Here is a 26,824-nt window from a genome sequence, read left to right as displayed (position 1 = left end):
ATTTGAAAAGAAGCTACAGTAAATTCAAAAGTAGCAATAGAAAACATAAATTTGAGCATTAAATAAATGTTTACTGTTCCATAAATATTTTGAGATTTTTCAATAAAAATTCAAAAAGTTGCAACATAAAAAAAAAAAAAAAAAAAAATAAGCACTAAAAAAAGTTCCTGGCTGTGGGTCTGTTGTGAATCGATGAGCGTACCAGCCAAACCAAAAACACCAGCACACCACATAAATCCCCACAACAACCGTTCGTTACAATACCGATTACAAGACTAACACATGCAACAACATGGCGAAGCACTTAGGCCAAGCCACGGCTCGTTCAAGCGTGCAGCGAAGTTACAAAACGTCAAAATAAATAAAAAAAAAACTTCTCGTTCAGTGGGATTTTTCTTAATGTAATGTTGAAAGCAGTAAACCTAAGGGCTATTGATTTAAAAACGGTGTTATCTGACATTGGTTGATATTGTTTTCCTACATGAGGCCGTATTTGTACTGTGAGGCCCACAAAGTGACAGCTAAATCTATTGTCTAACTGTCAAATTTACGTCAACGCAACGCAAACGGATCTAATGTGGGTGACCCACATAGACGTAAGCGTCACGAAAATGCTGTAAAACTTCTTGGCCACCAATTCAACTGATTTAAATCATTGAGCCAAAAAATACCTCACTCGGCTATTTAAATCGTTAGCGTTCGGGTTCTCCCTTGGCAGAGAAAATTGTTCGGCTGCCTTTCAGTTTATCCTTCATCCCTGTAACTCTTACCTGCAGAGTTACTTGGTTGGAATAATTTACACTCGCTCGGCAATCTGTTTGTAGGTCAGGATGGCTATTTTGTTTCTGCTCTGCTCTGTATTTGTTTTTATTTTGCAAAGCTACACAGTTCGAAAAAGTAGTGTAAATTTCTGTTCAGTATGATGCAAATAAATGGAGCGTCACATCTCATATAAGTTTACATTATATATCATGTAAAGTTCTGAGACATTTCATGCAATGTAGCAAATATTGTATACAGAAGCCCATTGGTGTAAACAACATTGTATACAAGTTGCTCGGTTGCGTGAAATTAATTACAAGTTTAAGTGAATGAATGTTTGAATTCAGAATTTTTATCTGTGTACGGTGTGACCAATAATATGACATTGAGGCTTACTACTATTTTAATGGTGAAACAATAAATTTGATTATATTTGTGTCATAACAACTTTTGGGGGAGCCTTAAAAACTTACTGATTTTGAAAAAGCCATGATTGTTTGTTCATGCTTTTTGTAATGAACTAGCGTCAGGATCTCATAAATTTAAGCATCTCAAATTCTCAGAGTTAGGTAATGAATGAATTTTGTAACCACATTTTTTAATATTTTGAATATATCCTCATCAGTTAAATCTCAGACATAGGAACCAAAATTAAATTATAGATGTTTGAATTTTATAATTTCTAAAAGTATGACTTTGAAAGATGCTGAAGTGCACACAGAATAAATTTCATACATTTTGGACTTAGTAAAATGTTCAAGATGAACAATTCTTTACATTCTGGATCTTAAAATATAAACAGTTTTGAGATCCAAAACCCATATGTTTTCAAGATTTTGTAACTAATAAAAAATAATATTTCTGATATAGATTGTATGTACAAATTCTTCGAATACATCTACAAAACTCCCTTAAGTTTCACAAAATGCTTTCAACTACTACGAAGTTCCCTGCATTTATTCCAAATTCCATATTTTTCCATCCCTGTTAATTCTGCGAAGATTTCTGAATATTCTTTCACTTTTAGAAAGACACCTATGACATTAGCATTAGCATTAGCATCGAAAAAGTTGCACAATATCGTAGGTGGTGCGAATTCAAAACTATTAAGACCAAGACGGATATCTATTACTGGACAGATAGCAAGTAGGAAATAATTACTATCTCCCAGATAAAGACATATCTCGCTCCAACAGTTAAGGATTGTCCTGGCCACGTCCTTACAACTGGTAGGGATAGGAAAGGTATGTTAGTCCAACATTTACTTAAGAGAGATGCAGAGGACTCTACGACCCCTCATAAATGTCGATCTCATCCATCGCTTCTTCGTAGAACATACGGACAGACCAAAAGTGGAGATAACAAACCCGAAATCAACTGGCCTCGTGTGTGGAGTAATATTGCTACACGGAATCTAGTGTCGTCGCAGCGTAGTGCGTTGTACATCTGGGTGAACCAAAAGGTCCCACACCGACGGCTTTTGAATATTATGAGACGTACAGACGGAGAAAATAGCACTCATTGTGGGGCTGCTGTAGAGATCATTGAACACAAATTCTTTGCTTGCCCTAGAGTACGTGGTGTATTTGAATTACTTCTGCAAAAACTGATGGCGTTAACTGGCAGACGGCGATCCTTCAAGTGCGAAGAACTTCTACGACCTTCATTAGAAAGGATATCTGTGAATACGAGAACAGCAACTCTGAAGACCTTATTTATATACATCACCTTCATTGAAAAATGTAATGATAGGATAGATGTAGATATAGATGCATTGAATTTCAATTTTGGAGTCGGAGTTTAATTTATTATAAAAATAATGGCAAATGTAGATTTTTTTTTAATAAATGTTGAAATTGCTGTCCAGAGCGTCTGCTGGAATAAAATGAAGATATAACATGGTGAACTCACTATCGTTGTCACATCCGTAGCTGATTAATAGGAAGGAATTATGATGTGTTTTATATTTTTTTATTTATAGAGGGGAAAACCCGTGGGAGTGGCTTCTTTAAAGACACCTAAGACATCCGAAAACCTCCAAAAAGTTCATGGAGCTGAAGTAAGATCTCTGACAAACTACAACGAAATTCCCTAAGCTAAAACGAAGATCTCTGAAGTACTTAGAAGTTTATTGAACTATTTTTAGATATTTTACAATTTCCTGAACTTTTTCAAAATTCCTTACACTGAAGTTTTTTTTTGTATGTTATTTCCACAACTATTCCAAGTCCATGAAGCTTTAAAAAAGTGCCCTGAAATTATATAGAGGTTCCTGATCAATAATGAGCTTCCTTGAAATAAAATAATGTTCCCTTCACTTCTACGAGTCTCTTCAAACTTAAATAAATTTTCCACTTCTACGCAGTTTTCAGAACATTTGCAAGTTCCTTGTTTCTACATTTTTTTCTGAAGATCTATATTGTTTCTTGAATTTCTTGGAAGTCCACAAAGCTCTCAAAAGTTAAAGAAAAATTCCTGGGCTCATGGCCAATTTGTAGAGCCTGAACACGTCATATTACACCATTGATTAAATATCGAAATAATATAATTTCTCAATATTGTTTCTTTTAGTCCAGAACATAATAAAAGTAGTCAACATAAAGATTAATAAAATCTTTGTTTGTGATCCATTTTTATCAATCGCTGTTAAATTGTAACAACGAACTTGCCAAGCTTGATAGAATATCGGTGAGTAAAAAAAAACACCAAAAATTCGGGGGGAGGGTGGGTAGATAATTCTGAAGGGGGCCTGTCCCCGTGGCACCCCCATTAGCTACACCAATGCTGCTAGCGCGAGTGAATGAATTATCTCATGCTTGCGTGTGTGGCCAATGAGGTCCACCGTACTTAATATAAACACCATGACAATGGTTTTGAATTTTCATTTGATTTGACCTTTGGCATGACGGGTTTCGATTCAAAATAGTTTTGTCCACTTCCCTGGGGACACTCGGAATATTTCCGGTAGTGGCAAATATGGTCTCGGACACTCACTATTACTACCATTGACCATATTTTCAAATTCTCATCTGGTTGGATGTGTTTCATAATGGATTTATCAAAGTTTTGGGTCAATTCTTGATCTGTGCTAATTATACTTGTACAAAAACTCACCGGCCATATCTCCGGAACTAAATGACCGATCCCAAAAATATTCAGTTTCGATCTATGTGAACGTAACACCAACCAGTGTTCGAAAAAACTCAAAAGCTTAAAGCACATGCATGAGTTTATGCGTTTATGAGTTTTGCCTTGCAAAATTCAACATAGCAAAAATCACCGATGAGTTTTCAGGTTCAAAAATACATTTCTTTATATTTTGGCACTATTTATTGTTATGAATATTGTTTGTGAATCAGGAGTTGGACGCTTGACTGGTTTTTAAGAGCTGGAAAGATTTTTCGGCGTTGTGAGTGAAAATGTATGAAAATCTCAAGCATGAGGCTCAATGAATGAGATTTGAGGATGATTTTCCGAACACTGACACCTATCATTTGGTGCTTGTTGCTTCAAATTTTCTACAGTGGTTTCCGAAAAACCTTGCATGGTCCGTCTTACTCCGTTGCACCATTGGCAAAAATGGGTTCAAAATTACCCAAAGTTAAATATCTCAAAATGACGCTAAATTCCAGTCATAAACAATTACTTTTTTGAAAGTAAGAGGTCTGAGGATTCGAATGCTCGTTGTTTCATACGCCGCAGACCCTTTTAAATATGTGTTTTGGATAACTTTACCCTATTTTCCTCTATATCTTGGTGAAAATATTTTTCGTAAGACTGTTTCTGCATATTTTTTTTTAAAATATGCACAGTTCATAAAGTATAGGGAAATGTACACAGAAAAAAAATCTGAATTTTAATTATCGCGTAAAATATCCCTTCGTTTAATTTTGAGCTACACTTGGCATAGACAGTGAAATCGTTTACAAGCTTGCATACAATATTGCTAATTTATGCGATATTGCGCTTAAATTTTTACGAAATATCGCATACATTTATGCCAAATCTAACGTTAATTTTATATGCGCTATATCTCGCAGAAATTTACATGAATTTTTCAAATGGTGTAGGATATGATTAATAGGGGCTAAAGTGGATCCATGGTTCTAATTGTTAAATTACTAAACAATACGAATGGTGAGATTTTTTGTGTGAACTAATAAATTGCTCGCAGAAAAGACTGAACAATTTTAGAAATTCTATGCAATTTTAGCTTAGTTAAAAGAGTTCACATATTCCATGAATTTATTGTCTATGTATATTTTGAGCCCATTACTTTATATATTTGGGGTGGAACAAATAGGGTGAAAAAACTGAGAAAAAACATTTCCTGTCAAAAATTGTGAAAATTGGATGAACTGGCCCAAAACACACATTTTTAGAATCTTTAGCATTTGAAGCCATGTGCAGCCATTTCCTGTACGTTTTCCCTTTGGAAAAGTAAATGCTCATAAGCTGAATTTTAGCGTCCTTTAGAGATATTGAATTTTGGGTAATTTTATACCCTTTATAATTAGTTGGTTTTTTTTCCTAATCCTGCCTGTAAAAGGTCAAGTCTTTTGTTATCGTTTCAAAAATTGATGGAAAAACAAAGAAAATTAATTTTAATTTTTATTTCTACCATAGGTAAATGAACGCTGATTTTGAAAAACTAGGCGTGAATCAAAATGAACGAGTTCGGGCCTAAACATGGTTCATTGCTTCAAGCGAATAATTATGCAAAGTTTCATGGAATGCGGAGAGTGAAAAATAAAATCAATTCGTCAGTTTCATTTCATGGTTTCATTGAAATAAGAGTTAAAATATCAAAAATAATTAAATAAAAACTATGCGACTTTAAATGAATAATAGTAAAATAAGTTATTGTAAGATCAAACCAACAACAAAGTTCTTTGAGCTGCTGAAGATCAAACCAATAGCAAAATAAGCTATTATAGAAAAATGAAAATTAAAAAAAAAGCATCAACATCGTTTCAACGGAGTATCCACTCGGCTGTCGACAGAAGCAGACCACTCTCAATGTGTGTCACGCGATCGTCTGTTTTCTCGGCAGCAACCATTGTGTGGCCTTCCTCATTGTTCTTCATCAGCAGTTCTTTCAGTCGATGCATCGTCGACTTTGGAAAGCAACCGTTTCGTGATGAATGTGTGAGTGCTGACCACGTTTTGCGTCCATTGCTGCAATGGAAGCGCTCTGCCCCTCGTTGGCTATACTGCCATACAATGAAACCACTGGAAGCGGCTCCCGTGCTGGTGGACGAGGCTTATTGGATAGCGGAAGATAAAGTGTTTATTGTGTTGTACGTTTTGACTATAGTTTTAAGATTTATTGTATAGTGAATAAGAATCCTCGGCTCTGTAAAGTTTCATTAAAATCTATATTTTAACCTTTTTTTCAAATTGCACCGACTGCGGTTGCTAATCCGTGAATGTCAAATCAACTGTAATTGCACAGATTCATCATCAATGTGTAAAAACTGGTGATCTTATTCTTGACAATAGGCAATACCTGTGTCGGCCACGTCCGAATGCTGGTCAATAACAAATTGGGTAGGAATGTGTTGACGTAATACTCGCTTTGTTTGAAGTCATGAAAATCTCTGGGACGTTGGATAAAAGGGTTGGATTTGCTTTGGTTAACGATATACTGAATTAAAGTGATGTTACGAAAGGAAACAATGTGAAACCAGCAACTCTATAATGGGAAGGAGCCTAGGATTTAACCCACGTTCTTCTGCTCAGCGAGCAAAATTGGTCGCTATAAGGAAACCGAGCCCCTCACATAACATCAAGTTACTAGAAGTTCAAGGTTTTTCGTATCACCGTTCGAACCTGTCAGCGGTGGAAACTATCACGCCATGACCATTTTAACACATTTGGACTCCTGATCCTAAATCGACTGATGAATTGAATGAAGATCAAATTCATATTAAACATAATAATTTACTTTTCTATGCCCAAGCAACACATGTTCTATAACAGTTTATATAACCTTTGTATGACTAGTTTTGGTTGTATAAATAACAGTTTACTTAATATTATTCAATGGATTTGTGTTACTTCGGTGGTTAATCGACTTTAAGACAAGTTATTTTCTAATTCTATCAACAGGATTTATTTATGCCCCTTAATCTTATTAATTGAAATAATATTGTTTTTTTTTGTTTTGCTCACTCAAATTCGCTAAAAGGCAAGTCACCAAGCTAATGAGTGAATTTTCCTCAATTTTTCTCAAAATCTGCTGGAATATGAAGAAAATTGAAACAAATTTTAATCATTGTATGAAATTACTCGTAGACAGTATTTTTTTTATCTTTTTTCCTCATAATTTTGCAGATATTAGAGAAAAGCTGAAGGAGCATTTACTATGAGTGACTTGCAATTTTTTAAACGTATTTGAGCAAATGGAACTTAAATTTGTGTCGTATTTCAGATTTATTTTGTTCATGGACGAAGACTAGTACAAATTACAAATACATGTACAAAATTTTTGTCTAAATGCACATGCAAAAAATTTCTTAGAAAAAAAAAGTAAAAGTAACAGCCGATAAGTAACGGTAGATTCAACGGCCGAATAACCTTCCCTGATGCTATATGGAGTTACATTCTTGTCTGCTGCATACATCATGACAAGTGAAAAGTGGACTATATTGTTAATGTCATATACATATTTGGAAAATCTAGCATGAATTCAACATTGATCTTCCATAAAAACCTATGTTGGAAACGAAAACAATGACTTTTTTTTTTGCAAATTTCTTGAGAATGAAAACTCGCCCTTGCAAGGGATGGATTAGGTTTAGATTTACGTGAAATTTGCAAAAGATGCGTAAGGTGAGCCTGCTTGAAAGCCCCTTTCCTACAATGTATGTTTAGGGAAAGAATCAAATTCTTGACTGGACTGAAATTAATTGGCTAGGGCCTAAAGTGAGGCCCCAAGTTATACCCTTCTATTAATCGACCTTTGCCGATAATAATTTGAAAATTCTCACCAATTTTTATCGTTGGCCTCCACACAGTGCACACCGGACGCTCCAGCACCCAAGAAAGTCAACATCCGCAAGTTTCAGGTAATGCACCTTGTGCACAGCGTGCGGCTGACTGCATTTCGATCTATACTCGACGAACATAAATAAAAGATTTTCCTTTCGTATCACCGTTACACTCGTTCATCACGTCAGGGAAGCGTTCTTCAGTTGCGTTCTCGCTGATGTTGTTATGTGTGTATGATGTTTCTGTTTCGATCTTCGCCCTTCTTTCTTTTCTCTGATGTAGCACATTCGGACGATTTATGCTATCGATACTTCACGCAGTGCGTTGATGTATTTCATCCTTCCATCGACCGATCGGTTGGTTGGTTGGTTGGTTGCAACTATGCAGCCTTCTCGTTCCGTAACTGTTTGATGTATAATGATATAATGAACTGCAGTCGATCAGAACGCATCGTAAAACAGAACTTTTCACACTTGTGCATCGGAAACCCGTTAGGACCGCCAAAGAAGGCAGATTATCCCACCAGATGGAAACGATTCAACGTGGTTGGTGATTGACGCAGATGGACAGGTGTAGTTGGCTACGTATGATGTGCCTTATGGGAATACCGCCAGTGCGTGGTAACCTCTATCTTATATCCATGTGGGAATCAATCTTTGCCATATTGAAGTTCAGAAAACGGAAATTCTTCTGAACTTCTCGATTACTGCTGCTTTTGTGAACACATTTACTTTTTAATAACGTGGACACGACTGTACAATTGATCTAACAATTCAACTGAAATTCTCAACAGTCATTTCTCTCTCCTAAATCCTTCTTAAATACTTGAATAGTTCTTTGAGAGATAAAATCAAATGAACAATGTTACTGAATGACATTCAGGAAAACAAGTCATTTTCAAAAATGGGTACAGGGAAATTTCATAGAGTATAAGTAAATAGTATGAATATATTTTTTCAGTAAAGAGTTTATTCGACAAGCTGCAATTTGGTTGTTACTATTATACCAAATATATTTTAATTTTCAGAGAAGATTCTTTTGAGAACTGAACTAGTAAAAAATACGGCATGATGCAAATATGAGCTTTGGGTAAAAAAAAACAAAATGTTGCCTTCAAAATGTTGTACAGTGGCGAAAAACTACATTTTCTACGATAGATGGAGTAGATGAAAGCATAGAGTTGATAGTTCCGTTAGAGTACGGCAGTGTGAAGAATGCATATAGATATTAGAATAGCGAGCTAGAACAACTTTTAAGGAAGGTACAAATCGGTTTTTTCATCTCTCTTTACCAAACTCCCCCTTTGGAGAGGGATGGTGAGGGGTGTCCCCCCCCCGCCACCACTGGCAAAAAGAGATGAAAACCGACCCGATCAAGTACCAACTGTGTGTTTGAAACAGTTCTACCGATTTTTACCGCACTTCAGTTGTTATTTGAAGGAAGGCATCCAGTCGTAGGTTTGGAAATTGCAACTATTGTTTACCCCTACCACGATATGTGCTCCTGTCATCGTCGACCGCGGCGTAGTGGTTAACATCCATACCTCTCACGCCAAAGTCACGAGTTCAAATCTCACCCCCGGACAAGTCACGAATGTCCCAAGAGTGTTAAAGTGACCCTAATAATAAAAAAAAAAAAAAAAAAAAATTGTCCAGCGTTGTAAACATTCAAAAATTTGCAATTTACAAGCATCTTAATAAAAAAATTAAAACTATTGAACAAGGACATTTTGAAATATTATTGGCGTCGGTAGTGTAGTGGTAAGCTCGATTGCCTCTCACCCAAAGGGCTTGGGTTCAACTCCAGTCGGCATCGCCTAGATTTTCTGAGGCATACAATTTCTGACCACGCCTTTCTTCGGGGGAGGGGAGGGAATTAAAGCCGTTGGTCCCTGGTTCATGAGTTGATGGGTCGAAAGGTAGGTTCCAGGTGTGAGAGCTGCCTCCCTGGAATCGGTAGCATCAACCTAAAGTAAAAATTGCTACTATTTCGTCAGTTTTCAACGGATTTGAATGAAACTTCTTGCAATCGTTCAGCAATTGATTTTAGTTACTAGGGTAAATGGCCATTATCTAAATTTTTATGATTTTTTCTAAGTGCGTATATACATTATTAGCAATTCTGTGATATAACCACAACGGGATGGCCGTTCAGAATGGTTCAACGAATGTAGGTACCGTAAAACGGGGTATCTTTGATAATATCATGTAAAGAATAACATTACTCACTGTGCTTTTTCCAAATAAAACATTGGTTCCATATTGTAGCTTAGGGTATTTCCATTGATATGGTATATAGTATTTAAATAGTATGTGTTACATTTTTTACAAAAATATTAATAAACCATTTTCGTGTTTTCGCCTTTTTGAAAAAGCACTCAAACCATCACTTATGAAATATATTTCCGATACAGTCATCACAAATTTAATGTTTTATTCTTATTGCTTATGAAGTTTCGTGATTATATACTCATTCAAAGTTTCATATTTAAAGAACTAAATTGTTTGAGTTTCACGCATTTTTTTCTACATTCATCGAGCATTATCAAAGTAACCCCAAATCAAAATACTGAAGTTCGGTCGGAAAACTAAAAAAATAGTGCAAATGCTTTTATTTTCGTTCAACATATTACTAACAAATTTACTCTTGGATCCTCAGTACTTGTTTTAAAAATATAAAATTTGAAGAACAGTAATTGCTGTTAAAAATATGTGTTTAGAATATACTTCAAAAAACTATCAATGTTACCCCGTTTTACGGTACATTTAAATTTAACACTATTTAAAGTATTTCAATGCAACATTAAATTTGTTGACTAAAAATTAACACATTTTTAATGTGTTATCCTAACTAATTTCTGGTGTTTTATACTCTTAGTATCAATGTTCCGTTATATTGATCTTCAAGTGATCTTCGAAAGCGCCACATTTCATTAAGGATTTTTGAAACTACATGTGATAAAATTTGAAGCGCACTTTTTAAAGTGAATTGCACATAACAATGTCCAGTGTCATCTCTTACTCACAAATGAAATCAGCCTCGACCAACCTGGCAGAACCCTTACTGAACCAAAGAGCAGGGACATTTTGAATGAAATGACATGAGCTAAAACTGTCATGCGACACATACATTTATGAACAAGATCATCATAATCAATTTCCTATCCACTTGTTTCCCTAGTAGCACGCTTGTCACATTTCGGTTGTAGAAACTTCTTTACGACTTATTTCAGTCATTAACAAGTTGCTGCAACTTTTCTTAACAGAAGTGTGCTACTCGGGTTGATTTCCTTGTTGAGGCAAGCATGCACCCTTGGATCTGATCTGCTGAGCTGTCCTACTCAGTTTCAATTCAGCGTTTGCTTACAGATTTCGTTCCCACCCCATTGTAGTATGTGGCTGACCTACCTCCACTTCCGCTCGCAAATTTTAGTTGCTATCGGCTTCTCATGACAACGACGATGGAGCTCAGCATTCTAGATCCTGTTGTGAGGCCACCAGGAAACAATTGATGAAAATCTACAGTTTTTTAGTGTTCTCCACTGTTACGCAGCATGTCTCACTGGTTAGACTGGCCCACATTTATATGGGGGAATTTTTTATCATTTTTTTTCAATGGGTCAACCTCTAGATTTGTGCCATTAGGTTAGAAAATCACAGCTCAGCTTATACAGGCAAAAACTAGCTGCATAAGGTACTCTTTGACTGTATAAGCTAGTCTGCAGCTAAAATTGTTCGTTGGGATGTTGGTTGAAATGTATGGTGAAATAATATTCCTTCAGTTCAGCAAACTCAATTAGGCTCAGAATTTCAGCACATGTAGCTTAAGCTATAAGAAATAACTTTGCTCTAGACAGCATCATGATTCAAGTTTGTAATATGCATTTTGCTCGTATATTCCAACAAATTACAGGCAGCTTATGTAATGTATCAACTAGATTACCACTAAAAAGAAGTTAATATTTTCCACAGGCCAACATCCAGGCTAATGTCTTTTGGTGCGATAACCACTCTCTGAATGTGTCAGCTCTTTTTGACGTAACACTGGTTGGCTCTTTTGGATTAATGTTAATATGGAAGATTCAGTTGAAATTTTCATAAACAAAATGCTCACATACATTTAAAAGCGAATATCTCAATAAAACTGACTAGATTCATGAAAAGGAAAATTAGAACTTTTATTTCTGTGGGCCAGTCTACTCACTGGTGTACAAGAGTGCAGATGTCACGTTTGAATTGAAAATGTGAATGTTGGTGCTTTGATACCTTACCTTACCTTACCAATCAGGCTAAGGCCTTGTTGTCCTCTGCTGTCCGAAGAAGTCGTCTCTTCGCCAGCCTCGTAGTCTGCGAAGGGTCCGCAGGTCTCCTTCTACTTGGTCGATCCACCTTGCCCGCTGCGCGCCTCTTCTTCTTGTTCTTGTTGGGTTGCTTTCTAGAACCATTTTCCCTGGGTCGTCATGCGGCATTCTTACGACGTGCCCAGCCCACCGTAGTCGCCCAATTTTTGCAATGTGGACGATGGATGGTTCTCCCAGCAGCTGGTGTAATTCGTGGTTCATTCGCCTCCTCCACGTTCCGTCATCCATCTGCACTTCACCGTAGATGGTACGCAACACTTTCCGTTAGAAAACACCAAGGGCGCGTTGGTCCTCCACGAGCATAGTCCAGGTCTCGTGGCCGTAGAGGACCACCGGTCTAATCAGCGTCTTGTAGACAGCCAACTTCGTGCGGCGGCGAATTTTATTCGACCGGAGCGTCCTCCGGAGTCTAAAGTAGGCACGATTCCCTGCCATAATGCGTCTTTGAATTTCTCTGCTGGTATCATTTTCGGCGGTCACCAGTGAGCCCAAATACACGAACTCATCGACCACCTCGATTTCGTCACCGTCAATCTGAACTCGGGGTGGGAGGCTAACATTGTCTTCCCTAGAACCTCTTTCTTTCATGTATTTTGTCTTTGATGCGTTGATGAGAAGTCCAATCCGCCTAGCTTCAGCCTTCAGTCTGATGTACGTTTCGGCCATCGTCTCAAAGTTCCGTGCCATGATGTTAATGTCATCAGCGAAGCCAAGAAGCTGGATGGACTTCCTGAAGATCGTGCCACTGGTGTCTATCCCAGTTCTTCTTATCACACCTTCTAACGCGATGTTGAATAGTAGACACGAAAGTCCATCACCTTGCCGTAACCGCCTTCAAGATTCAAAGGGACTCGAGAGTGTCCCCGATACTCGAACAACGCACATCACTCGATCCACGTAGCCTTGACCAATCGTGTCAGTTTATCCATAGCTGATCACGATCGATTGTGTCGTATGCGGATTTGAAATCGATGAATAAATGATGTGTGGGCACGTTGAATTCGCGGCATTTCTGCAGAACTTGCCGAATCGCGAAAATTTGGTCCGTGGTAGCGCGGGCACCCCTGAATCCCGCGTGGTATTGCCCAAAAAACTCTCTTGCAAATGGTGACAGGCGGCGGCATAGAATTTGGGAGAGTACTTTGTAGGCGGCGCTCAGCAGTGTGATCGCGTGGTAGTTGCAGCAATCCAACTTGTCGCCCTTTTTGAAGATTGGGCATACCACACCTTCCATCCACTCCTTCGGTAATATCTCCTCTTCCCAAATCTTGGCAATTACCCAGTGCAGCGCTCTAGCCAGTGCTTCACCACCGTATTTTAATAGCTATCACTTGGTAGTTGATCTACACCAGTTGCTTTGTTGTTCTTCATCCAACCGATCTCTTCCTCAACTTCTTGAAGATCAGGGGCCGATAGCCTGTCGTCTTCTGCGCGTGCTCCAAGAAGTTTTCTGCTGCTTCACCGGTTAAGTGCTCGTCATAGAACTTGCTGTGTTGCAGCATTCTCGCCCGTGCTGCATTCTTCTCCACTACTAACAGTTTGCATTCGCTGTCAAACCAGTCATTTCTTCGGTCCGGGATTGCAGTACCTAGTGCCGCTGCAGCAGTACTACCTATAGCGGAACGAATGTCCCTCTAGCCATCTTCTACCAAATAACTCTTACATCAATTCTGAATCAAAGAGTGTGAAAAGAATTTAAATCCATCAATTCAGGGCCAAGTTACACAATTTTTTGATTTGCACCCCAGTATAGTCCATAAAGACGCAGTCCTATAATGATAAGTTTTTAGAAATTAAAAAAAAAATAAAGTAAATGACAAAAAATTTCTTTCATCAATATTTTTGTTATTTAATGCTTATGAAAAATTTAAATTTTTAGATATTTGAAAACCTTGGACACTAAAGATTGCCAATTTTTTTACTACACCGAAGCATGCAGAAACGAACAAAACAAAATTTGGGCAGTAGAGGGTTACATTTGAAGGTTTGAAGGTTAATATCCGTTTGTTTATTTATTTTTGTATTTACAGAATTAATTTTAAGTCAAAATCATTTCTGCGATGTTTATCCGTTGCTAGATTTTTTAAATACACCATATGCTTATTTATGTTTTTTTATATTTTTATTTCCAGATGCAGTCATCATGGGTCCAATCAGTTTAGAGAAATGTAAGTATTATCGATATATCTTTTGTGCAATGGTGGCAATATTTGCTTGTAATGGTATGCGATAACTGTCAAAAAGTGCATTAGGGAAAGCATGCAAGTTGTTGGTTTTCCTTTAACCACAGTAATTGGCGCTATCTCAAAGGTAATTATTTTCCATTGTTTATCAAATTTATGAACACTCAATGGTGCTGAATAATAATGAGCAATGTGAACGTGACTCTTATTATAATTACTCTAATTGAACCGAAATATCAACGCATTCCAAAACCCAATCAATTTAGTAACGGTTGCCTAGTTTTTACAATACCGTATGTTCACAACCCACTAACTTGCAAATTTCACTTACTTAAGGGGGTATTCCCGATCTTTTTTTTTCAAAAAATCAAATTTTTTTTTTTCACGTTTTTCTGTACTTTAGACTATATACTTTCATCCCCCCAAGCCGTTTTCCGATCAGCGAATTCGGTGTCCAGGCATAGCTGACTAATGGTAAGAACCCCCAAATGGTTTTGCCTAAAGTCAAAACTTTAAACGCGTTTTTCTCGAAACCACATTTTTTTTATCGGGCGAAGATTTTTCTCAGAAACTATAAGAGATATTGACTTGAATCTTTGCGCATTTTGTTCCTTATTAAATTCTTTGGAGCTTCTACCACTTTCAGCCAAAAATATTAACATTTAACATTGTTTGAAGCACCTTAAAGCTGCAAAAAAGCGGGCTAAAAATCGCCTGTTTTTTCATATGGCCGCCATTTTGTTAATTTGCAAGATTTTTTGCTGCCAACGGGAGAAGCTCCAGAGAATCTTATCAGATTATTAATTTCATCACGAAATCTGTTTCAGATGAAGCCGTTCCAGAGAAAAGTCTTCGCCCGTCCAGGCGTTTGCGGCGAACAGGGGTCTGTTTGCCGCCATTTTGTGACGTCAATAATGTCTTTTTTTATGTCGAAAAAAATTTATTTGTAAACTTTAATGTTCAATAAACAAGAATCCCAAAGAGTTAGGCGCATTACTATTCATTTTCCTTGAAAAAAAATTAATTGAAAAACAGGCCGAAAAAAGGCAAAAGATTGGGAATACCCCCTTAACGCTAATAACCGATGCTCTAATAGTCAAAATCTGTTCATCTCAAATGAATGCGAAAGCAACATTGTCTTGCACAGTTGCTAGACATGTGCCATAATACCTTTAAAATGTCCATTTCCATCTCTGCTTCCGTGCTTCAAACAGGAAATGACTCGGCTCGAGCAAACACGACAAAAACTATAATTCACGCTAGACTGAAACGAAATCGAAATTTCACTAAATTCAATTATCCGACCAGCATCATCGTCAGCATCGACACCGGAGAGTGGCTAGGCTCCAACAACCATAGAAATCCATTCATCAGCTCGGTCCATGACTAGTTAGAGATTTGGAAAGTATATAATTAAAACAAGGCTCTAGCGTCTGTATCGGTATCTGTATCAAAACACTACGCCTGACTGCTCGGACTTCACTTTCGTTTTCATCGCGCACTGCCCATCACTGCTTGCCGTGGTCAGTGCTCCTTCAAATTGAGCCTGAGCATACACATACCTACTGACAATAACAACAACAACGGAAGCAAGATGGCAAAAATAAGAATCTGAAAAGCGATCGTACTGCTGACCCAGGAGCTTAGTCTAGCCAAATCACCAACACCCATCAAACGCCTCCCAGCAGCACAGCAACAATCCGCACGACTATATAGTTACCGTTGTTATGCTGGTTCGCTTGCCATCCACTAGACGAAACGGACGATTGTAGGTATACTGCTGATGGCAAAAAGTAAAAGTCCATCCGTTCCTCTTCTAGCCATGTCCGTATCTGTAAATCACGTTTCATCAATCATTTCCCTCGAAGGCGCGTCAAAGGTCAATTGCTGGCAGTTGCTCCAATTGGCCAAAGTGCTGCCGTTTCACGCTTGTTTCTCACACACCGCGAATGGCCGCGTCTAGCAGACGGGAGTCAAATGCAAACGCGGGGTGTATCCCGGCCTAGCTCAGCTTCGGAAATTGATGAACGCAAAACATTAGGAAGCTAAACATGGTCCGGTGGTTTCCGAAATTAGCCAAAATGCCGACGATTGGCGCAAAAATAGGTAATTATAGTATTCAATCTTTGTACTCAGTCGACAGAAAGAAAACAGTGCGAAAATAGTACCTTTGTAGGTATTGAGCATGTTTGAGAGAGAGGGAGAGATAGATTGATGCGAGCCTATTTATGAGTCAGTAATTTCGCTGAACAGAAATGATGGAAGGAAAAACTAAAGTGTTGTTTTTGCACCTAGCAATGAACAATTAGCTATCTATCGAATTAGGTGAATTAGCAGTATAAATTTAAGGTGAATTAGAGTGAACGATACATAAATCAGCCATAAATCGATGGAATATGTTGTATAAATAATACACATTTTGCACTCAATTTTCCATTATTCTAGAAATTATTGAAAATTTGCAATTACTATCTTAAAGGTGCAATAGACACTATTTTTTCGCCTGTGGAAAAGATCAACATATCTTTTAAAAAATTGCAATATAAAATCTGAGATGATTTTCAGTGTGCCAACTCCTATAAATGATTACTATCAAGCTCAATATTGGCACCGGTCAGGTTCCTACGGCGACGGGGAGTGAAATGATTGTTAGTTCGACATTCGTTGCCACTAGATACCGAGTATATCCTTGCATCTCCACGGCTTTCACTGGAAAAACGATTTCGTTAGTGAGAAGGGTGAGCTAAATTTGAATTTTCTTTGTAAAGTTATGCGATGTTTTAAAGCGCGATAAGTAAATAGAACGATCCTATCAACTCAGTAATGCTCAGTAATAATGATCGTTTAATCCCGGTAACATAAAGTCGTCCAATTGAAAGGCGTCAAGTATGCATTTGATAATATTTTTTTCCATTTATATACTTTATTATAGAAGGTACCCTGCGGGGTCTCAGAGAGTCTAAAGTATCATTGTGCTTCTACACAATATTCAATTTCATGCATTGATTGGCATAGAAAGCTCTCATTTAATAACATTAAATCCATGAGCTTCTGTTCACTAAGCAAAACGGTCATTACTAGGCTTAATGCAACTCATACAAAATTTCGGTCAAAACTTGTTATATAATCCAAAGCCGAGCACCCATCATACAAACCCCTTTTGACACAATCCACGCAATTCTACGCCGGTGTATCAAAATTTTAAACTAAATATAATGAGCCACGTTTAAGTAAATATGATAGAGAGTGCATCTAACTACAAGAGTAACATTTAGTTTATTTAAAAATGCATTGCAAATTATTGGAACAGTCCTCGCTTTTATTATGAACGTACGAAGTCGAATTCCTTTCTGTCCTTACAGGTTGTGGAAAAGATCGTGGCCTGTTACGAAAAATAAACGAAAGTTCATTGAAGATGATCAATCAATCACTTCTAAAGTAGGACAATTTATGTTCTCTGCAGCATTATTATAATGCAAACAATAAAGGAGCATTTGTTAATAATGTTCCATTATGGTATATCATTTAAGCTAATTATACTTCTATTTATTATTACTTTATTAGTTTACATTAACAGGCTGAGTGTAGACCCAATGATGTTTAAGTGAATAACATTAAAATACATAGTCCAGCTTACTAAAATACACAATACAATAAAATACATGGTCATTATATGGTTTACTGCGTCAGAGAAAATACGGGAAAAGCGCCGGCGTTGCATCTCTCGTGTCAGGTTGAAATCGAACACTGAAGAAACTCGATTGAACACACGTTGAAGGCCGTCTATAGCACCGTTCATGCTATAGTTAGTGCGATGCTGAGGCAATCTTTATACAGCGTTATTTCGCAGCGCTCGGGGTTGGACGTTCACGTTGATCTTCTCCAGGATTGTAGAGCAATCAATTCTAACCTGTAAACTATCCGCAATGAGAAGGGCCCGCCAAGTGTCTCTCCGAGTACGTAGAAGCTCCAGATCAATCAGTTGACATCGACTTTCATAACTGGGTAGACGAAAAGGGTTTCTCCAAGGCAGCTTCCTCACCCAAGTAACATTTACAGTTTTATAGAGGTTTTATAGCATTCTACAAGTTCAAATCATGGTCTACAGAACCTTCATAAAACCAAAATTATTACTTGGGCAGAGCAAATCGAAGAAATCGACGCTGAACGGACTCAACTCTTTCAGCACCATTGTTATAGCTTGGGTTCCAGGGTGAGCAATATTCCAGGGTGGACCGCACCAGGGAACAGTATAGCGATTTGAGACAATATATATCGGAAAAATTCTTTGCAATCCTGAAAATGAATCCTAAAGATCTTGACGCCTTGTCGACAATGAACGAGATGTGTTGCTTATACGTTAACTGGGAATCCAGTATAACTCCCAGGTCTTTTACGTGGTTGACACGGCTGATAGTTGTTTCCTGAAGTACATAATTGAACATGATCGGTCCCTTCTTGCGTGATCCCTGGATATTATGACCCAAATTTGGCTGAATATGAAAAAGAGTGAATTGTACTGCAAGCATAACATTTGTTTGATTGAAAACTGCATTAAAAACAAACTTGTATAGTTAGTCCATCAACGTATATGTACCTGCAGCATATGAAATTAAGATTTTGAACACTACTTTTAATTAACGTGTCTTATAGCATCGATTTCGGTGGTTATAGACACTAGACTGATGCAAAATTTGAAATTTTTGGTCCACAGTGTGCAAACGGTGCTTGTGACTGAAATGAGTCACATAGAAGTTATCTCAACCGGTTTATGATAAGTGTGCTATTCGGGATTTCTAATGATTTTAAATGAAAACGCATGTTTATTTTTCTAGATTTAATCGCGGAAACAAACGCTTATTCTAATTTGGTTTCATAACCTGTTAGATCATTTCTCGACGGGTCAATTCTTCTATGGCAGGCTGAATATTCCTCGGTATAACCCTCTTGGTTTCCTGTAAAAACATCATGGTGCTCCGAAAGCGCAAGTCCAGCATTCCTACGTAGGGTAGTGTGGAAGTTTAAATAATACCCGGGTGAGAATCACCCAGCACGCCACGGCAATCACACACGTGTTGCCAACTCGATGGTCAGCAACGGAAAGAGGACAAATACCGTGTTTGCTTGCTGACGTGCTGCTAGGGCGCGAGAGGATGAATCCGTTCATTCATGTGACAGCTCAACGAGGGGTTCTTCTATAGATATGATATAATAACAGATAGTAATACAGTCAGATTCATGCACTCTACAGGTAGGATGGTACAGAACGCATCGTTTGAGCAATTGCTGACGTATGCAAGTCAAAATCAAGGAGAAAGTAAAGGAGTATGGTTCATTACCAAGTTTTCTACGAAGATCGAGTGATTTCGAACTACAAAACGATGATTTTCATGATTTTATAGGTATTTTATAAATTGATTCCAAAATGATAGCGGGGCAAAACGCCTTATTCATGGGTAAATATGCACCACAACATTGGGGTATGCAAGTAGAGAATGCAAAGGCATGAGGTATTGCAAATGATGATTCCTTTATTTTACATCACATTTCACAGACATTTTAACAACTGTGTCATGTATTGCACAAAATGCAATTTTTAAAAGGAATCAGTAGGTCAATCTATGCTTTATGATCAGGGATTATTTGTGAAACCTCCAGTTGAAAAAAAAAAACAAAATCCGTTAACCGGAAAATGCATCTGAGAAAAAGTTGTCGTTGTTTTGCTATAAGTTGGAAATTTTACAACACGGCGCGAAGCCGTTGCGGGATGCGTTGAGCTTCTGATAGAACTTCCTTGTTTCTTGGGAACGGCACAGCAGTTCCATTTCCTCGCACTCCGCTTCTTCCAGGCGGCCTTTTTTCTCCCGAAAGATGCGGGTCTGCTGTTTCCGCTTCTGTGTATACCGTTCCACGTTCTGGCGGATCACATGCTGCAGCATTACCGCCTGCGCTGCGTTCTTCTCCTTCAAAATCGCTCTGCACTCCTCGTCGAACCATTCATTCCGTCGACTTCTTTCCACGTACCCGATGGTGCTCTCGGCTGCGTTGGTGATGGCTGCTTTTAGTGTACTCCAGCAGTCCTCTAGAGGGGGCATATCAAGCTCGCCCTCCTCTGGCAACGCTGCCTCGAGATTCTGCGCGTATGCTAAGGCGACATCCGGTTGCTTCAGTCGCTCTAGGTTGTACCGTGGCGGGCGTCGGTACCGTACATTGTTGATGACGGAAAGTTTTGGGGTCAGTTTGACCATCACCAGGTAGTGGTCAAAGTCGATGTTAGCGCCACGATAGATCCTGACGTCGATTATGTCGGAGAAGTGCCGTCCATCAATCAGAACGTGGTCGATTTGCGATTCCGTCTGCTGTGGTGATCTCCAGGTGTAACAATAGGGGAGGCTGTGTTGGAAAAAGGTGCTACGTATGGCCATGTTCTTGGAGGCGGCGATATTGATGAGTCGTAGGCCGTTCCCGTTCGTCAGCTGGTGGGCGCTGAACTTTCCAATCGTCGGTCTGAATTCCTCCTCCTGGCCTACCTGAGCGTTTAGGTCTCCTATGATGATCTTGATGTCGTGGCTTGGGCAGCGATCGTACTCGCGGTTGAGCTGCGCGTAAAATGCGTCCTTGTAATCATCAGTGCTTCCGGAGTGAGGGCTGTGCACGTTGATTATGCTAAAGTTGAAGAATCGGAGCTTGATCCTCAACCTGCACATTCTTTCGTCGCTCGGCCACCAACCGATCACGTGCTTCTGCATTTCGTCCATCACGATGAAATCTGTGCCCAGCTCGCGTGTGTTGCCGCAACTCTGGTAGATGGTATGATTACCTCTAAACGTTCGCACCATGGATCCTGTCCAACACACCTCCTGCAGCGCTACGATGCCGAATCCGCGGTCCTTCAGTAGATTGGCGAGTATTCGGGTGCTCCCGATGAAAATGAGAGATCGGCAGTTCCACGTGCCGAGTTTCCAATCGCAAGTCCAATTTCGTCGCTGGAGTCGTTGTCGTTGGTCTCGGTTCGTATTCCTCTGTTGCTGATTTTCCGTTGCAATGCTTTTTTACGGCTGGCTCGCAGGGCCTGACACCAACCCCCTAACTTTCCGGAGGACCAGGGTGCACAGTTGTCCTTCACTGGCACTCGGACGTAGATCAGCCGCCCCTCACATGGGGAACAGACGCTGTTGTAAGTCGCTCCTCTTGGAGAACAGACGCTCAGGCTTGCCGAAGCAAACCCCCCCCCCCCGTCCTTGTCGTCAGCCTATGAGCAAAGTTCCCACCGGGGTTGGTTACCCGATCTTCCCTAAGGTTGCGCACAGTTCCCGGCCGGTACCACGGGGAGGTAGGGATAGGAGTTGCTAGGAAGAGTCTAGTGATCTCAATGGGATCTGTATTGCGCATTACCCAGCATTAACCGATGTTTACTATACAATACATCTTAAAACTATAGTCAAAAGATACAACACAATAAACATTTTATCTTCCGCTATCCAATAAGCCTCCTCCACCAGAATGGAAGCCGCTTCCAGTGGTTTCATTGTATGGCAGATTCGCCAACGGGAGTCAGAGCGCTTCCATTGCAGAAATGGACGCAAAACGTGGTCAGCATTCACACATTCATCACGAAACGGTTGCTTTCCAAAGTCGACTACGCATCGACCGAAAGAACTGTTGATGAAGAACAATGAGGAGGACCACACAATGGTTTCTGGCGAGTAAACAGACGATCCCGTGACACACATCGAGAGTGGCCTGCTTCTGTCGACAGCAAAGTGAACACTGACCTTTTCATTCTCACATGAAGTTTTCCTTGACAGTAGCTTGTCTTCATTCAGTTCAATTTGCGAGCGGTTTATTTTGTACAGCCCATCCGAGGAATTTCCTGCCTGAAAGAAAAATGAACTTAATGTTTATCAGATTCTTGAACTTTCATTTTTTGTTCAGTTACCTGATGGCTTTAAAACTCTTTTCAATAGTAGTGATAAATTTCTCTCCGAATCGAATTCTTTTCTCAATACGTGCAGCATGGCGGCCACGAAAAATACGATAAATGTCAAGCGCTGCATGGTAAACATGTTTTACTTTGAGCGCATGTAAAATTATAGTGTAGGGGAAATTGATCTAATGTCGGCCTAAATGCCCCTAATTTGGGCCCATACGATTGATTTATTCTGTAGAAGACATAGTTGACCCTATATTAAACTAAAAACAATATTTTCAAGCATTTTGATCGATTAACTATCGCTGAATTTAAAAGTATTACCATATTCATTTTCGTATTTTCGCATTCGTAAAACACTGTTTGAGCGGCACCGGTGGTGTAGTGGTAAGCATGATTACCTCTCACCCCAGCAGGCCTGGTTTCAATGCCAGTCGGCGCCGCCAGGATGTTCTGAAGCATGTAAACCTGTTGATCCCAGGTTCATGAGTTGATGGGTCGATAGGTAGGGTCCAGGTGTGGGAGCTGCCTCCCTGGTGTCGGAAGCATTGGTGCTCAGTACGGAAAACAAGATCGACGGAAAACAAATCAAAGAAAAAAAAAACACTATTTGAACATTGGGGTAACGCTTTGAATTAACTATTTATTTAGTTGGCATAGTTTTACACCCTTTTAACCCTTGGTAACAAAGCTTATTTCTGATAGTGGGCTGTTAATCGGCTCCTCATAGTATTCCGTTACGCTGGTATCTTTTGACAATGACAACGCTAGGCTAGCTCAATTTAGACTAGACACCAAGCGAAGCGCCAATCGAAAATTTTCTATACGTCCTCTGTGCTAAAAGAAATCTGTTCTCTGTGCTATAAGAAATTGACATGATCCGCGTTATAATGCGCTCAGTTGGTAAACATTATTGCCACTAGATAACCGGGCTCCTAGTGTCATGCGTTGGTATATCCGTTCAAATTGGATAATTACGACAACTTTCGTGCCAAATAAATAATCTTTAGGAAAACGACAGCTAAGTACAATGACATTAATATAGAATTATCTCCTTGGATGGATCCAACTGTGATTTCCATTGCATTGCGGATTTTCCATAGTTCACCAAACCGCCATGGTAATGCGCCATTCTTTCTTCTCACCACTATCGACATAAAAAAACAGTGATAAAATAGACTTGAGTGTACTTGAGTTTAAACATTACTAATTATACGAATCTAAGGTTCAAATCATGATATGAAAATAATATATAAATGCAATCGAGTACTTTCTAAAAGAAATCAATCACAACCAACCCAGTAAATCGAGAATTACATCAACTTACATAAGTCGTGAAGATGATTACATACCAGTTATGCAAAAACGAAATGTGGTAATAGGAAAACTCCAAGGGCGATGTGATCAGCAGCCTGCCTAATCGATCATAACATTCATAAAACCTAATTGATCTGTCATGACTTCATCATTTGTCTGCAATCATCGGATCCCAGAAACTCATCAACTATCACAAATCGTCACAAATTGGAGAAAATGCAAACAAGATGAGAAGCAGCACCAGAGAAACATCAACAACATCAGCGCATTTCAGTTGGCAAAAACAAATCTTGAAACAAATGAAAAAAAAAAAACAAGTCCGAAGCAACGGTTCTACGGACCGATGGAAAACCGCCGCACGATCCGCCACCAAATGACTGCAATCAGTGCACCTGCCCGTTTTCCTGGACCAAGCACTGCTCCGCTCGGTAGCCGTCGTGCCACTATGATGATAAGTGAGGCAATGATGATCTTCTTAAATGCGCGAGTGCACTCGAGAAAATGTATCACATCACAATCCTTGTGCGGCTGGACGGCCGTCGTCGTCACCGTTGTAGATATGTATACGTACGTATGAAGCTATCGACTTGAGATCCCGGGGATGGACGAGACTGGTAAGTGGAGCATCTCGACGAACGAGAGTTGAATGATCGTAAAGTATTTTGATGTTACGTAAATGCAGTTTATCAGAGCGTAATTGCGCGTGTGCAGCCCACGACATTACTACTACCTTTTTGCTACTCCATGGTTGTAGGCTGTGGTTTGCATTTAATTTTGCATGGAGGAAAAATCGATTGGTTGTTTACAATTATTTTCCTAAAACCAATAACTTGAAACGCTGAATGATTGTACCATGACCGAAAAACTTCTAATTCATGGTTTTCCGAAGTGACTTCGCCCTACTCCAGAGCAACACTGCGCAATCGAAGATAGCTGTAATGCACAACTTAGCACTCGTTTTTTCCCGCGGGACGCCCTCGGACGTGACGACCATCCATGGATGAGTCTGAGGTCTGAGCTGACCTCCTCCTGGGGGTATGTTATGCGTACATAACACGAGTGCATGTGCGAGAGAGTAAGTATGGGCCGAACCAACATACCTTTCGAGTAAGCCTACGTGTACGTGAAAACAGGTGATTAGAGGCCACGAATTTGATGCGTCGATGTAATTGCGAGCATCAACTCAATCTATACAATCTTCCGCAGCTTGCAGCCTTTGTTACTAAGCCCTGGTAGCAGCAACACCTCACTCATTCGCTCTCTCAAGCTGCGATGGATTCGCAGAGAAGAAGAGGAGATATTCGAACCCGAATTGATCCCGAGGCATCTCGGTATTTATGATATAAATTTTGTGTTTCTGTTCCAGATAATTATGACCGACATTTGTTTCTCACCGCACTTTTTTGATTTTCTTCATGCTTTTCTGACTTTTATTGGTGGGTATTCCTTCTTTGTGGCTTCGTTTTTTCGTTCGGTTCCATACGCGTCTGCCAGGCTGTGGAGTTCGCGCGCGGAAAGTTAACTATAAGGAAATGCGTAAAGCGGCTACTGACCTCGCTGATGTTAACCGTACCTGAGATCTCTGTGTGGCAGGCGGTTGTCATTCCCTGATGTAGCCATTAAGAGGACATTGATACTGGACAAAACGAGCGGTAATTTTGGGCAATGGAATACATTTACGATTTGCTTGTTTTTATTTTTTCGACCATTCCGTGCTATCGATTCATAAAAAGGAACCGATCATTGCATGTTGCTCAGCAGGAGCTCGTCTTTTTCCCGTTTGATTCAAGATGAATAATTGAGCAGTAATAATATAGGATACATTAAATTTACGAGCAGCAAGCGATCAGTTTAACAATTTGTTTGCAATGCTGATATAAACGTATTTGATTAAATTGAACCGGTTCTCTTTTGTTGTGGGACAATACATTTTAAAGTTTTATCAATTTAAGGCTGTAGTTGATACTCATAGCAAATTGAGAGATTTTGGTTAGGGGCTTCGTTAGTGTCTTCATAGATTATGGACAGCCCCTCAGCTGAAATTATTACCCACTCCACGTTGCACTTACATTGCTCTAAATGGGTTAACAAATGTATTTTAAAAGTCATACATTCCTCCCCATATGGGTTTTGAAAATCCTGTTCTAAATTTAAATTTCATCGAACTTGTTTTTTTTTTTCATTACTAAGATTTAATTCCAACAGCACAAATATGCATGATGAAAGCTTCATAATGGTATCCATATATTCGTTCGGGAGCATGTAAAGGGTGTCCACGATGAAATTGCCACACACAAAATTGATTCGCAAAATTCGAGTTTTCATCCGATTGCCATCAAATTTTCAGGGATTGAGAAATAACTATTAAACTTCATTTTACCATTTTACTCGTATTTTATTTACAGTCCATACGCAAATGCCCGCACCTTGGCCTTAATCCCGGCCATAAAATTCTGCACAACCTGTGAATCAACCGTTTTTTGCATGTAAACCCATACTTTCTTCAGTTCCTCGACTGTCTTCACTACCTTAAGTCGTTTAAGAAGGTGCTGCTTCATAATCGCCCAGTACTTCTCGATGGGGCGGAGAGTGTTGGGAGGGTTGAACATTTTCGGCACGAAATTGACCTTATTGTCCGCATACCACTTCAGCACGTCCTTGGAGTAGTGGTATGAGGCCAAATCCGGCCAGATGATTGTTGGGACGTTGTGGGCCTTCAGGAGAGGAAGCAGCCGCTTCTGGAGGCACTCTTTTATGTACACCTGTCCGTTCATCGTGTCCTGGGTCACGAAAGGTGCACTCCGCTTCCCGCACGTGCAGATGGCTTGCCAAACCAGGAATTTCTTCGCAAATTTGGACATCTTCTGAGTGCGGACATGCTCCGGAACGCTGAACTTATCCTTGGCCGTGAAAAACAGGTTGCCGGGGATCTGTTTGAAGTCGGCCTTCACATATGTTTTGTCGTCCATGATGCAGCATTCAACTTTCGTCAGCATGTTGAGGTACAACTTCCTGGCACGGGTTTTGGCGGACTTGTTCTGCTTCTCGTCGCGATTAGGGACCTTTTGTACCTTGAACGTTCGAAGCCCAGCCTTAGTTTTGGCCTTCTGGACAAAAGTTCGGCTTAGATGCAGCTTCTTAGCCACATCCCTAACGGAGGCGTTCGGATTTCGGTTGAAGGCCCCAACTACGCGGTTGTGATTTTTGGTGTTGTACGGAATACTTTTTCCTTCACTTCTGGGCTTCCGATCGGTGGTCAACCGTTCCTTGAACCGCTTA

General features: G+C 39.5%; 1 long non-coding RNA gene across 1 annotated transcript in view; it reads left to right on the top strand.

The window, feature by feature from the left end:
• The window catches only part of LOC135707396 (uncharacterized), a 181,260-nt gene that overhangs the window by 100,158 nt on the left and 54,278 nt on the right, over nt 1-26,824 (top strand). Inside the window, exon 3 of the long non-coding RNA XR_010518228.1 lies at nt 14,248-14,283. This is a non-coding gene — a long non-coding RNA (uncharacterized LOC135707396). The remainder of the gene's footprint in view (nt 1-14,247; nt 14,284-26,824) is intronic.

This window comes from Ochlerotatus camptorhynchus, unplaced genomic scaffold (genome assembly GCF_037179485.1).
Source record: "Ochlerotatus camptorhynchus isolate MF236.1 unplaced genomic scaffold, CSIRO-AGI_Acam_v1.1 ptg000309l, whole genome shotgun sequence".
In the NCBI taxonomy this organism is placed as follows: domain Eukaryota; kingdom Metazoa; phylum Arthropoda; class Insecta; order Diptera; family Culicidae; genus Ochlerotatus; species Ochlerotatus camptorhynchus.
The sequence above is the reverse complement of the archived record's forward strand: the minus strand, read 5'-3'. Positions and strand labels throughout refer to the sequence as shown.